Consider the following 12,218-nt stretch of genomic DNA (forward strand, 5'->3'; position numbering starts at 1 on the left):
GGTCAAATGGCGTGGGTGGCCCGAGAAATTTAACAGTTGGGTCCTGGCCAGCTCATTGCACGTTGTGTGAGGTCAAGCTGTAAGCGCCATGATGGAGAACTCCCCTTTTTATATCACGCTGCCATCCAATGCTTAGAAGGACATGTTCCCAGACAATCAGATTTCGAGTTATACGGTGAAACTTGCAAAACCAGTGGATTTGAAAGGGCCGTGGGAGGTGGCACTAACGGAAATACAGTACCCTAGAACTTGGAATACCTTTACAAAGGCCGATGTTAAATTTCATATAAAGCGCCCTCAGGATACCCTGACCTATCACCTGTCTTTCCCACACGGCTATTACCCCACCGTAGCGGCGGTAGTCGAGGTCATCAACAAAACTATAGGCAGCATCGAGACGTATGCGAATATATATCTGGTGTTGGATTACGTTAGAAGAAAAGTGTTTCTTAAAGCCCCTGAGCTCAGTACTGTGTTTAAATGTAGTGGTAAATTACAGCGGGTTTTAGGGACAGTACAACATCAACAGAGGCAAGTGGATCCAGACCCTACATGTCCCGATATTAACGGAGGCTTTTATACACTCTACGTTTATAGCGATATTGTAGAGCAGCAGAGGGTCGGGGACAGTTATTCACCTCTGTTGAGGTGGGTCCCTGTGCAGGGCGAAAATAACATAATGGTTAATATACAACATCACAAACTCGACTATGTTGCAATTTCTAAAAACCATTTTGACACTATAACCATCATGGTGTACAACGATCAGTCGGAGACGGTTGCCTTTAAATACGGGAAAGTTATTGTCAAGCTTCATTTAAGGCCACGGCGCGAAGGTGACTATTAGACAGCTGCAATGGTCATCATGAAAACCTACGGGGATCCCTCTATGTACCGGGACTATTATAGAGTTCAGGTGGGGTATGGAGGCCCCCAGCCCTACTTTCAAGGGGCTCCGGTTATGTATGGGGCGGGATTGGGTGGTTTCTTCCGGAGCATGTTTAGGAGAGCCATGCCCTTTTTGAGAAGAGGGTTCGAAATTGCAAAACCTCATGTTAAAGCGGCTGCTACAAACATCGCCCAGGATGTCGTGGGTCGTGTAACGTCTGCGGTAGCTGAACGCATGAATAGACAGCCCCAAGAAGGAGCGGGGTTGCTGTATAAAGCGCATGGTGGTGTTAAAAGGAAGCGCAGGGCTTCGAGGCGTCGGGGTCCACCAAGGCCCTATAAGAAGCGCCGGACTACTTCAAAAGGCCCTCACAAAAGAAGAGCCGTAAGACGGAAGAGATCGACCAGGAAGAAGAGAACTCGTTCTAGTGCGAATATTTTTTAAAACATCGATCATGGCCTTCGTACACTGTGCATCGGGTGAATGCGCCAAATCTGAGTTAGATCTGTTTTCTCTCAAACCCACACAGACTAGCATTGAAAACAGTTTTTTCATGGAAGTGTCGCCGATGGCCGCTCTGACACCCCTTGCACCGATAGAGTTTTATGTGTCGGGGTCCACGGATATGTACCTTGATCTCAACAACACTCTCCTGCACCTCGTCTGTAAAATAACCAAAGCGAACGGTGACAACATCGAGGATGATGCTAGAGTGGCCCCGATAGCCTATCCCATCGCAACAATGTTTAATCAAGTGGACATTAACCTAGGCGATCGCCTTGTCACACAGAGTGATAACATGTATGCCTACAGGGCATACATAGAGAGTATTCTAAATTATAGTCGCGATGCGCTGGACACACATCTTTCAGCGGGGCTCTTCTACCGAGATACCGAAGCGCATTTGGAGAACACGGCTTTGGACTGTGACAATGAGGGATTTAAAAAAAGAGCCAGCTTCGTCGCCGGCAGTAGGCATTTTGACCTCCTGGGACGCGTACATTCAGACCTTTTCTTCCAAGACAAACTGTTAGTCAACGGTATCGATCTTAAGATCAAACTCAATCGTAACAAAGACGCTTTCTGTCTCATCAGCGGTGATGCACACCAGTATAAACTGGTTATATTGTCAGCGAGCCTGTTTGTAAAGAGAGTGAAAGTGTCCCCAAGTGTCAGACTGGCCCATGCTGAAGCTTTACAATTATCGAACGCCAAGTATGCCATTGAAAGAGTTGCTCTGAAGATATTCAGCATCCCCGCCGGAACCCGATTAACGCAGCAGCAGAATCTATTTCTGGGGCAGTTACCGAAACTCATCATCATAGGGTTTGTGGACAATACCGCTTTTAGTGGCGCCTACAACTCAAACCCTTTCAACTTCAAACATTATGATATCAACTATGCTGCTCTGGTTCACGAGGGCGCCGTGATCCCCGCAAAACCTTTCACACCGAATTTTGGAGCATCAAATTTTGTCCGGGAATATCTAGGACTGGTCTCGATAACGGGGAAACAGCTGAGGGACTCTGGAGTAGTTGTTTCAAGAGAAGGGTATGCTGCCGGCTACACTCTGTTTGCGTTCGACCTGACGCCGGACATGGAAGATGGCGACCATTACAACCTGATCAAAAACGGAAATCTAAAAGCGGAAATACGTTTTACACAGGCGCTGGCGGCCAATGTGAACATGGTTGTGTTCTCGGTATTCGACAGCGTTATCCAGGTCAACCACGCCCGTCAGCTTATGTTTGACTACCATTGAAAGAGTGTAAAATAAAAAAAAAAAGAAAATTTTAATTTTTTTTTTAAATATATAAAATGGACACTACGGAGATACGGGACTTCTTAAGTAGACATAAACATGCTAAGAAATACTTTCTAGGGGTATACCCTAGCGATGGACTACCTGAAAAGATAGGTCCAGAAAGGCCCCGCACCCTCGTCTTTAACACCGATCCCCATTACAGGGGTGGTGCACATTGGGCGGCTCTGTTTCTGGATGTGGACAAGGTTATAGTGTTTGATAGTTTAGCCGAATTCCCTGAGCATGGTATTTATACAAAGCCGATATTCAAATATGTAAAAAAAGCATCACCCACTGTTGTGTATAATAAACTTCGGGTACAGGATCCTATGGCCATCACATGTGGGGAACATTGTATATACTTTATTAGTAAAATGTCTGAAGGTATAACGTTTAGAAATTTTTTAAATCTGTACTCAGACGATCTAGTAAACAACGATGATGTTGTTATGAAATATGTGAATGAAAACTCTAGGACAATGTCGCACGTTGTTAAAGCAGAATATGGTCTTTGTCAAAAGTGTAAGGTACTGTAAAGCTGTTATTTGTACTTATGTGTGCCTAAAATAAAAAAAAAACATCTTAAACATACTTTCATCCGTGGCATTTTTTTTTTTAAGACACACTGCGCACATTCTCAAAGCATTTATAAACAAAAAGATGGCAGACTCCTGATGAAAATTTAAAAGTGTTTATTACAAGCATGTTTCAACACTAACATTTACAAGGTTAAACATATAAAATGAAGCATAATTTTTCGAACCGTAAAAACTTTTAGCAAAAACTGTACAAGTGTGCAAAATTAGAGCGGTAGCCAGGTGTTCATTTTGAATAGGCTCTTTTTAGGCTCCATAGGAAGAGCAGCACGGTTCCGAACGGGTGTTAGTTGTGGAAAGAAAGGTGGTGTCGATATAGCGGGGCTCCTTGTAAAAACAGCTGGGGCCGGATCTTTTAATCTTTCAAGCTTACGGCGATTCTCTGCATTACTGATAATCGTGGAGGGAATGTTGAGTTCCGCAGCTGCACTTAGGAACTGCTCCCAGCCTCTAGGAGCGTCTTGTGTCGATAGGGTTTTACCATGTGTGAGACCCCGGACCAGATCATACATATGGGAACCAGCAATCGGCTGCCCTTTGTAAACGAATTCGCCCCGGTCGTTCCAGGTGGTCAAATCTTTAGTAGTAGTCATTTTACTGAGCAACATTTGAGCAGCCCCTCTATATTTCTGACTGATATTTTTTAAAAGGTCTAAGACAAAGGCATCCGTTGTGGTTGTGTGGCCTGTGTCTTGAGACAACATAGAGGGTCCTGGCTGCTGTTCAGCATCTGGGGTATACAGCGTCAGTTTGTTTTTTTCAGAGGTTAGCTGCTTGTAGTATTGTAGAAAGTTTTGAAGGGCTCCTGAGTAAAGCCCTGCTTTGTCGTGGGGTTTTAAATCAGTTCGGTTCAAAATGGCTTTGATTTCAGCATCGAGACGCTGCGTTTCGTTTTTGCGTATGTCCCAGACATCCGTGGTAGAAGGGCCCAGATGTTCCAGTTGTTGCCGGGGTACGAGGTACATTTTGTGGGCGTGCTCCATCAGGACCTCGACAGTAGCCCTGTGATTAGGGGTATAGCTATACCTAGCAGCGACCCTATAAAACCGCCAGACTGTTTGACCAGTTTTCTTTTGGAAAGGAGCGATGCCCTCTTATTGCTGAGCTTCTTAATAATGTGGCGCTTCTTCTTCAGAACGCGAAACTGGCTCGTTGATATCGGGACATTACCTTTTAGAGTGTTTAGGGCTATTTCTGAAATGGCGGCCACTAGATCATCCGAGGCAGCGCAAAGGATTGCTTTTCTTTTAGAGGGGCTGGCTGTGATCAACATTTTTAGAAGGCCTAAATTACGCCGCAACCTCGCAGACATTGTGGTGTCCTTATATTACAAGGTTTAGAGTGTAAATGTTATAAGCATCTTTTTACTTGTTCTTTTTATAGGTTTTGGGCATTGTTTTAGGCGTGTAGGCGACTGGGAAGTCAGGGGGTAGTATGCCGGCTCGTAGTCTGTAGTCTTCAAGAGTGTTGGGTTTCAAATCCACCAGTAAGTAACCATGGGGTTTTGCTGTAGCATCGTTAAAGGCCTCCATGAAAAACGGGGTGTTTCCGGGGTACATTTGTTTAGCTATAATGGAGATCTGAAGTTTGTCTCTGGGGTTTTTAAATAAGACCAGGTATGAGGCGTTGAGAGTTATGGATCGGCTGCTCTTGCCCTTGTAAAACAGGTTCTGCACTATATAACATATGCTCAGATTACGGTGGTGTGAATATTGCGTAAAAGCCCGCTCAATCTCGGGGTGGTCCCCGCCTTCACGCATGAGGTCATCCACCACGACCATGTTTACAAGTTGTTTTGGTAGCAAATCATCGTCGTTGAGATTATCGGGGATACCCTCTATAAACCGAATGTGGGGGAACTTTAGGGTGAGCTCCGTGTAAAGATCCTGCCAGCATGAATAAAGCCACACAATGTTGTTTGGGGTCTGAGATAAAACACCGGGAGCATTTTCTAGCAGTTTCTTTATAAAAAAACTTATACCGCTGTTGGAGGGACCTGCTAAAACGCAGGAGAATGGGTGTTGTAGTCTAGTGTCCATGTCTGGGTGGAGTTCGCGCCTCTAATGTCATTTAGTAACCGTAAGGCAGTGTTTTGTAGTCAGATGTGAGGACCCGTTTGTCAAACACTACTCTTAAGGTTTTATACATCGGTTGGGTTGTAATTTCCCATTTTTTCTTGGACCTGACAATGCTCGGCTGGTTTACAACAATGGCTTTGCTATTTTTGTGATCGCTCGAGGCGGAGTATTCGTGCACCAGACCCTTCAGACTGTCAAAGTTTATTTTAATCGTATTGTTTACGTTTAAAGTGATACCTTTGACTTTCATGCAAACCTTGTTGTTTGAGGTCTTATAACTGTACGTCTTAGGGCCTGATGAGGTAAATTCCTGTATATACTCCCCCTTTTCGAGCTCGCTGGTCAAATCCCCTAGATAATCACCCAGCGGAGGATCTTCATCACCCTTTTTACTCACAAAGATAACCGAGTCAGTGTCATGGTACAAACACCGTTCCTGAAGCTTGTCCAGCAACCTGTAAAGCTCTAGCCTTGCGTGAGCGGTTGTGAAGCAGGCTATAAAGATGTTTATATTGTTACACGTTGTGGGGTACTCTTTGGCGTATTTCCAGCATAGAACGGCCGTCTCGTCGTCAATAAATTCACAACTGGATATGTCATAAACAGGTGTGAATATGTACTTAAAAAGCTCATCTGGATCTGTGACGATGGAAGTGTTTGACAAATTGCTACGTTGTGCGAACTTTCCCCACAAGGAATTGAGACAGAGCTTAGCTAGCTGACGGCGGGCGGGGTTAACCTTAATGAACGCCGGTCTCAGTTTAATACCCTCGCGAGCTTTGTAATCAGCGATATACTTTTTCTTTGAGGGCTCATCGACACACCATTCTGGATACCCCGAGGCCTCCTGCTTGTCTCTGAGAAACAAGTTGATGTACTCAGAAAAGAGCTGGGTTGTTGTGTTTGGAAAGTGCCAGACTTCCAGGATTTTACCTAGGCGATACCCTTTCTCTAGGGCCGTCTGCACCTCGATGGTGCACCATGTCCCCTCCAGCACCCTCTGCTCATCACTATGCCGACACTCGCTAAGCTGTTTACTTTCAACGCAGGTACGGCATAGGGGGAACATTAGCTTACCCTCGACTCTATAAGGGAGCACCGGAAAGTAAAGTTTCCGCGGTGGGTGAATCTGACACTTAATGATTCCAAAGTACTCTTTGAGAGGTTTAAAGTTCTGGTATATGATTGTAGGATGGCCCATAGGGTACAACTTCACCTTGTTCACAAACGGATACAGACTGGTGAAGTCGTAGTAATGTATTTTCTCACCAGGGCCAGCTACACGGTACAATTGAATGGCGTTTGTACGCCCGCCGAATAAGGCGTCACGGGGTTCCAGCGGTGAAGGTAACTGCTGGCTCTTAATAAAAGTGCTCAGTTCACCATCTTTCGATAGCTCAGTTACCCAATCATGTTCCCATAGAGTTCTCAAAACAAACCCACAACTCTCAATATACTGCGCCTTCGCCATAGTCCTGCGGTGCAGATGTTCAAACGAGGTTCCCTGCAGTCTATTAAACTCATGGGGCTTGTAACACTGAGGGCAGCCATGGTAAAAACACCCGTTGAACTCAAAGGCCGTTGGTACGCCGTTAATTAATGCATACCCGTCTAGATAGTAGCGACCCAGCCGGTATTCGCCACCCTGCAGAGCGTGCTGAATGAAGATGCTCTCACGCGCAGAGACGTACATGAGCCACTGAATAGAGGGGGTGGAGTAACGTTTCTGCTTGCCGTTATAGAGGTCGGGTGGTACTAAGGCGATAGTTTCAGGCAATAAAAACATGTGTTTATAAATAGACATGCACATTGAAGCCAGAGTAATGTTTTGAAATGGGTCCAGGTATACAGTTACTTTTTTTTTACTCTTGAGTGATTCGGTTTCAACAAACAGGACCCGCTTTGTCATCGCCACAACAACATCTCTGAAAAGGTTGCATGCTTTTCGCAATATCATAACATCCGCCTGACAGTATGCTTTCAATTCAGTTTGAAAATGAAACCATTTTTCACGGTTTTCATCGTACCACTGTAGAAAACTCTCTTTTTCAGAGGGCATCATGTACTCGCAACCATAACTGTCGGGCGGAGGCATAGGGCCGCTGTAATTCTGATTAGCCCAGGTGTTAAAAAAGTGAGGGAAATAACCTTTACAGCCTTCAAACCCAAAGGCTTTTGGCAGTTTGCTCAACTTCATGGGCAGAAAATTCAAGGTGTCTATGAACCTAATGTCAAAAGGTACAACCTTAAGCAGCATTAGTTTGGAACCTTGGGTTATGAGACTAATGGGCAACTTTTCATGTATCAGGTCACGGATAATGAAGAATGAGTCATATGCTTTGGAGTTGTGAGCCAGAAATGTAAAATCCTGGTATCGAGGTTGCATGAACGTGATGAGGAAATCATTCACGCAGGACCGTCCTTCAAACTCCCAGCTCTCATCACCTGTTAGATGGTGGGCGTAAATATAGTTTGGCTGGTGCACACCCGTCTCTTGCGTACACTCTATATCAAAGACGATATAGTCTTCTGTTTTTTTTGGGTAGTGACTTCTGAGCATGTAACACTCATGTGGTGTTCCGGCTATAAAAGCAACGGTACACCTAGGGCATTCCATGCCTTTACATTCATGGTCGACAGGTTTATAGCGACCGCACGCCCCACAGTCGGCTTTAAGAACACATTGGGCTAGGCCGATGTGCGTGATTAAGCAGTCTTGCGACCGACAAAACAGCTTACACTTTGTGCAGTTCACTTTCTGAGCACTGTCATTGACACAACCGTCCCTCTGACACATTTTACAGTGAAATTCACACTGGTGTTTGGTCCGATTGTTGTATATATGATCGCAATGCTCGCACACATACTTGGCCCCTAGAAAACCCTTCAGGTTCAAGACACCGTAAAAGTGTTTTTCATGATGCAACACATACACGGTCTTGTTTTTCACACTTTCATTGGTAGTGAAGTACTTCCAAGAACCGGCATGGTATAGAACTTTAACCGTCACGGCAAAGTGGTTCTCAAAAAGGCCCAGATCCCCAAAACCAACCATTTTGTCAGTCGGTATCTGAAGTGCCTCATGTGCCGCTACAGCCATCGACATAATGACGGCGTCTGGGGTAGAGCGGTCCATCAATAAGCCCGCAATACTTGCGGCCAGACACATGTTGGTAGCTCCGGTATTAAAATCGAGCAACCACCGAGATTTCTTGCCAATGATTTTACTGTACATAACGCTCTTTAAGGCTCTGGAAGCACCACCCTCGCGACCCCTAACAACGAGGGCGATGATTCTAAAGGACCCGTACGCCAATAATTCAGCCTTGCTCTGTAAAAGTTTAGATAGGTTTTCTAAAAACGTTACAGCGTCAAACACATCCCGAGATGACCGTCTGGTAAACAGGGGACTATTGAGACCCTGTCCCTGAAAACGCATCTGAAAGAAATCATTAGGACCCACATCGTGTAACAATCGTTCGATTAGCGCTTGCACAGCCTGATGTATAGCTATAATGCCATGATCTGAGGAGTGTAGGCGATCTAGGTTAACAAACCTAAACTCCTCATAGTGCTCTGTAGCGTTAAACCGCTCTACAACTCGACTATACCGTCTCACACTTTCCATAAATACTGGTTCTGAAGCCTCAGTTTGAGAATTACTGGTTGTTGGAGAGCTCACAGGGGTATGGTTAGATGTAGATGTGTTTTTAGACCTTCTGGTAACGCAGAGTCTGGCTTTCTTTAACTTTTTTATTACAGCCTTGCGTTTTCTAGAGCTACCAAGCCACTTTGGCTTCTTATGGGCCCATCTGGTTTTTGGTAACTGTCCCCCGCCGATCTGAACAATATTTGTGTTGTTTACAAATGGTGACACTGACCCTACACCTACTTCGGATGGGGCTCCTCCAGACTGCTTAAGGCTGAGACGGCTCGGACCGCCACCCCCAGAGGACCTGTAAAGACCAACAGCACCTCCTAACTCTATATTTTGAGGTCTTATGGGTGCTGGTTTTGGGGGTTGACATGACCTCTGACTATTGAGCGCTCGTAAAACTCTTAGAGCTCTACTAAGTAGGTGCTGTGGCTTCTTTTCATATTTAGACCTATGGCCCATTGTACTGGTAAAGGTACCTCTAACATTCCCCGTGTATGTACGCGCGCCTAGTCATGATGGTATGTTACCCATGGCTATAACTGTTGAAGCGCAAGTTTGGGCCATTGTGTTTCTACACCAAGCCATCAGCTGTCTTAAAGCCTTTATGCTAGCTCTGGATGTCGCTATATTACCGTCGTTCTTACACAGTTTTATAGTTTTTAGACGGAGCTGGCATTTTAATTGTCTGAACGACTGATGGATTTCTTTAATGTAGCTGTCTAGAACTCTAGCACGGTTTGAAAGGTTGGTTTCAAGGCTCGAACTTATGACATTAGAGGTATGATTGCCAACTCCCTGAGCCACCCCGGTTATAGGACAATGGCTGGCGTTATCACCACCACTCACTGTTGCTGGACCAGGGCGGGACGTAAAAACAGGGTTCCAGTGTGAACACCCAGGAGTTTGAGAGTCCTGATCATCGCTCGAGGGTGTTCCAAAACTCTGATTTTGCGTTCCGCTACACCCTATACTGCTGTCGGGGTATATTGATGAGGATGGTGAAGACCATTGCGCACGGGCACTTGGCGCAGGACTGGTGGGGTCGTATGCCCCCGGGGGTGTATCGGGGGACATCAGACATGGGGATGCCGGGGCTTCAGAACTTTGGGTAGTACCAGCTAGAGCCTTAAGAAGCTCTATACAGTGGGAGTAGGGATCCTCTGCAGGGTGATCATTTTCCATGGAGGGGTCACATAACACAGAGGGGATAGTTGTACACCCTATAGGGGTTGGGGTGTGGCCAGACACCCCGGTATTAGAACTCTGGGCCCTAGGGGGAGCCGGTTGTACCTTAACAACATTTTTAAAAGACAGGTCTAAAGGTCCAGATTGCAGCTCTGGGGTCTGGAACTTCTTCCTACGACTCTTTAAGGACAACCGATTTATTTTAGGACTGTTGCACTGTTTTGGGGACCCTCCAGAGACCTCACACGGTACAAACAGTTGGGCGTTTGGTGTTGTACGATTGATACTGTCCGTTTGCCCATGCCCCATCCCCGGGATAGCTGTTGCAGAAGTGTTCGCTGTACTAGGCATTCCCTTTATGACGGTTGGTGTGGGGCCGTTAAGAGTTGTACCTGGACCATGATCGGTGGTTGTAGAGAGGTTGCAGGGTGGGTCTTGCTGTTCGGGTTGGTTCACGTGTACCGATGACGCGGTGGGGTTTTGAGCAGTCCCAGTGCAGACCTTTAAAGACGACAGCCGCTGCTTAGGCTGAGGGCCGACGTCTCCGGAGCTCTGGGGTGATGATTCTAGGATGTAAAGATAGCAAAATACATATTAGGGTTAGTTATAGCCGGTATACCGGTGGGTGTGAAAGACGTTTAGACACACTAAGGACAGTATACATCAGCCTCTACATTTTCTAAAAAATCACCTTTGGTTTTTCGGCTTGAGGGGCCCTTCTTAATGGGCGGGCCGTCCTTAGAACCAGGGGACTTCCTTTTGCGGGGCTGGCTTTTAAGCTTTGCATCCAAATTCCGGATCGCTTCATCCACAGGGGCCCCTCGGGATAAAAAACATAAAAAATAATGTTACACATACAAGATAATACATAGACTATACGAACTCACTATGATGACCAAATATAGGTCTGATTGTAGGGCTTGTTAGGTTTTCAGAGAGGGTTACAAAAAGAACCCTAATATTTACCTGCAGTAACGTTAGCCTGTGACAAGGTGTTTGACCCATCTTGAACATGAAGGATTTGTTGGAGAGAGGCAAGCGCACACCTGAGTTCAGCATCATAACCTATGCAAGCACATGGGTTCCCATTAGTAGTAAAATAAAAATAACATTCCTGACAACATCGTTCAGAACGACCAAGGGCCTGTAACTCACCTTGCTGCACGGTCTCCATTTGCACAGGGGGTTCCCCAGACTCTTGACAGTCCTGTGTACAAGAGAGACAGATTTGCCTTTAAACATACCACAATTCATCTTCTACGTCCGAACCCTTCATAAAAGCACAACAAGGGTTGGACAAAAAAAATAAATAAATAAATTAAAAAAATTAAATTTAAAAAAACAAAACAAAAAAAAAAAATTAAAAATATATATATGTCAAGATTCAAATTGTTGAATCCCTATGTTCTGTAAGTATAAATACATATTGACAACTGTAAAACTTTTCTCAAAAACTATACACGGTTTAATAAACAAATTCCACATGGTGGCGCTCTTGCATAATACTACCTCTAGGACTGTCTCTATAAGACATAGACTGGAAAGTGGATCCTAGGATCCATGCCTGGTTTTCACCTTAGCTGAACAAGGCTGTGAACCATGTGTGGGGGCGGAGCTCAGTCTAAACTCCTAGCTGAGCCAATTCCAACACCACACAGTCTTTGTTTTAAAAAAAAAAGAAAATGGCCGGATGTGGATGCAACATGTGTGAGGTCCTGGGTTTTTTCAAGGCAACAAAATCAGATCCAATGCCATCCTGAACTAAGGTGAGTGGGCCGGGGTACTTGAGGGGTTTGAAAAGCTTTTAGCAGGGATAGTTATTTTTTAATCATTATTATTTTAATTTATTTCAATTTTTTTTATTTTTATTTACATGCTTTAAAAAAAAACTACCTTGTAGGCCCCTAAACCCCTGTCCACACGTGCCACACAAACACACACACATATATATATATATATATATATAAATAAATAAATATATATATATATATATATATATATTTTTTTT

Source organism: Pleurodeles waltl, chromosome 5 (assembly GCF_031143425.1).
Source record: "Pleurodeles waltl isolate 20211129_DDA chromosome 5, aPleWal1.hap1.20221129, whole genome shotgun sequence".
In the NCBI taxonomy this organism is placed as follows: domain Eukaryota; kingdom Metazoa; phylum Chordata; class Amphibia; order Caudata; family Salamandridae; genus Pleurodeles; species Pleurodeles waltl.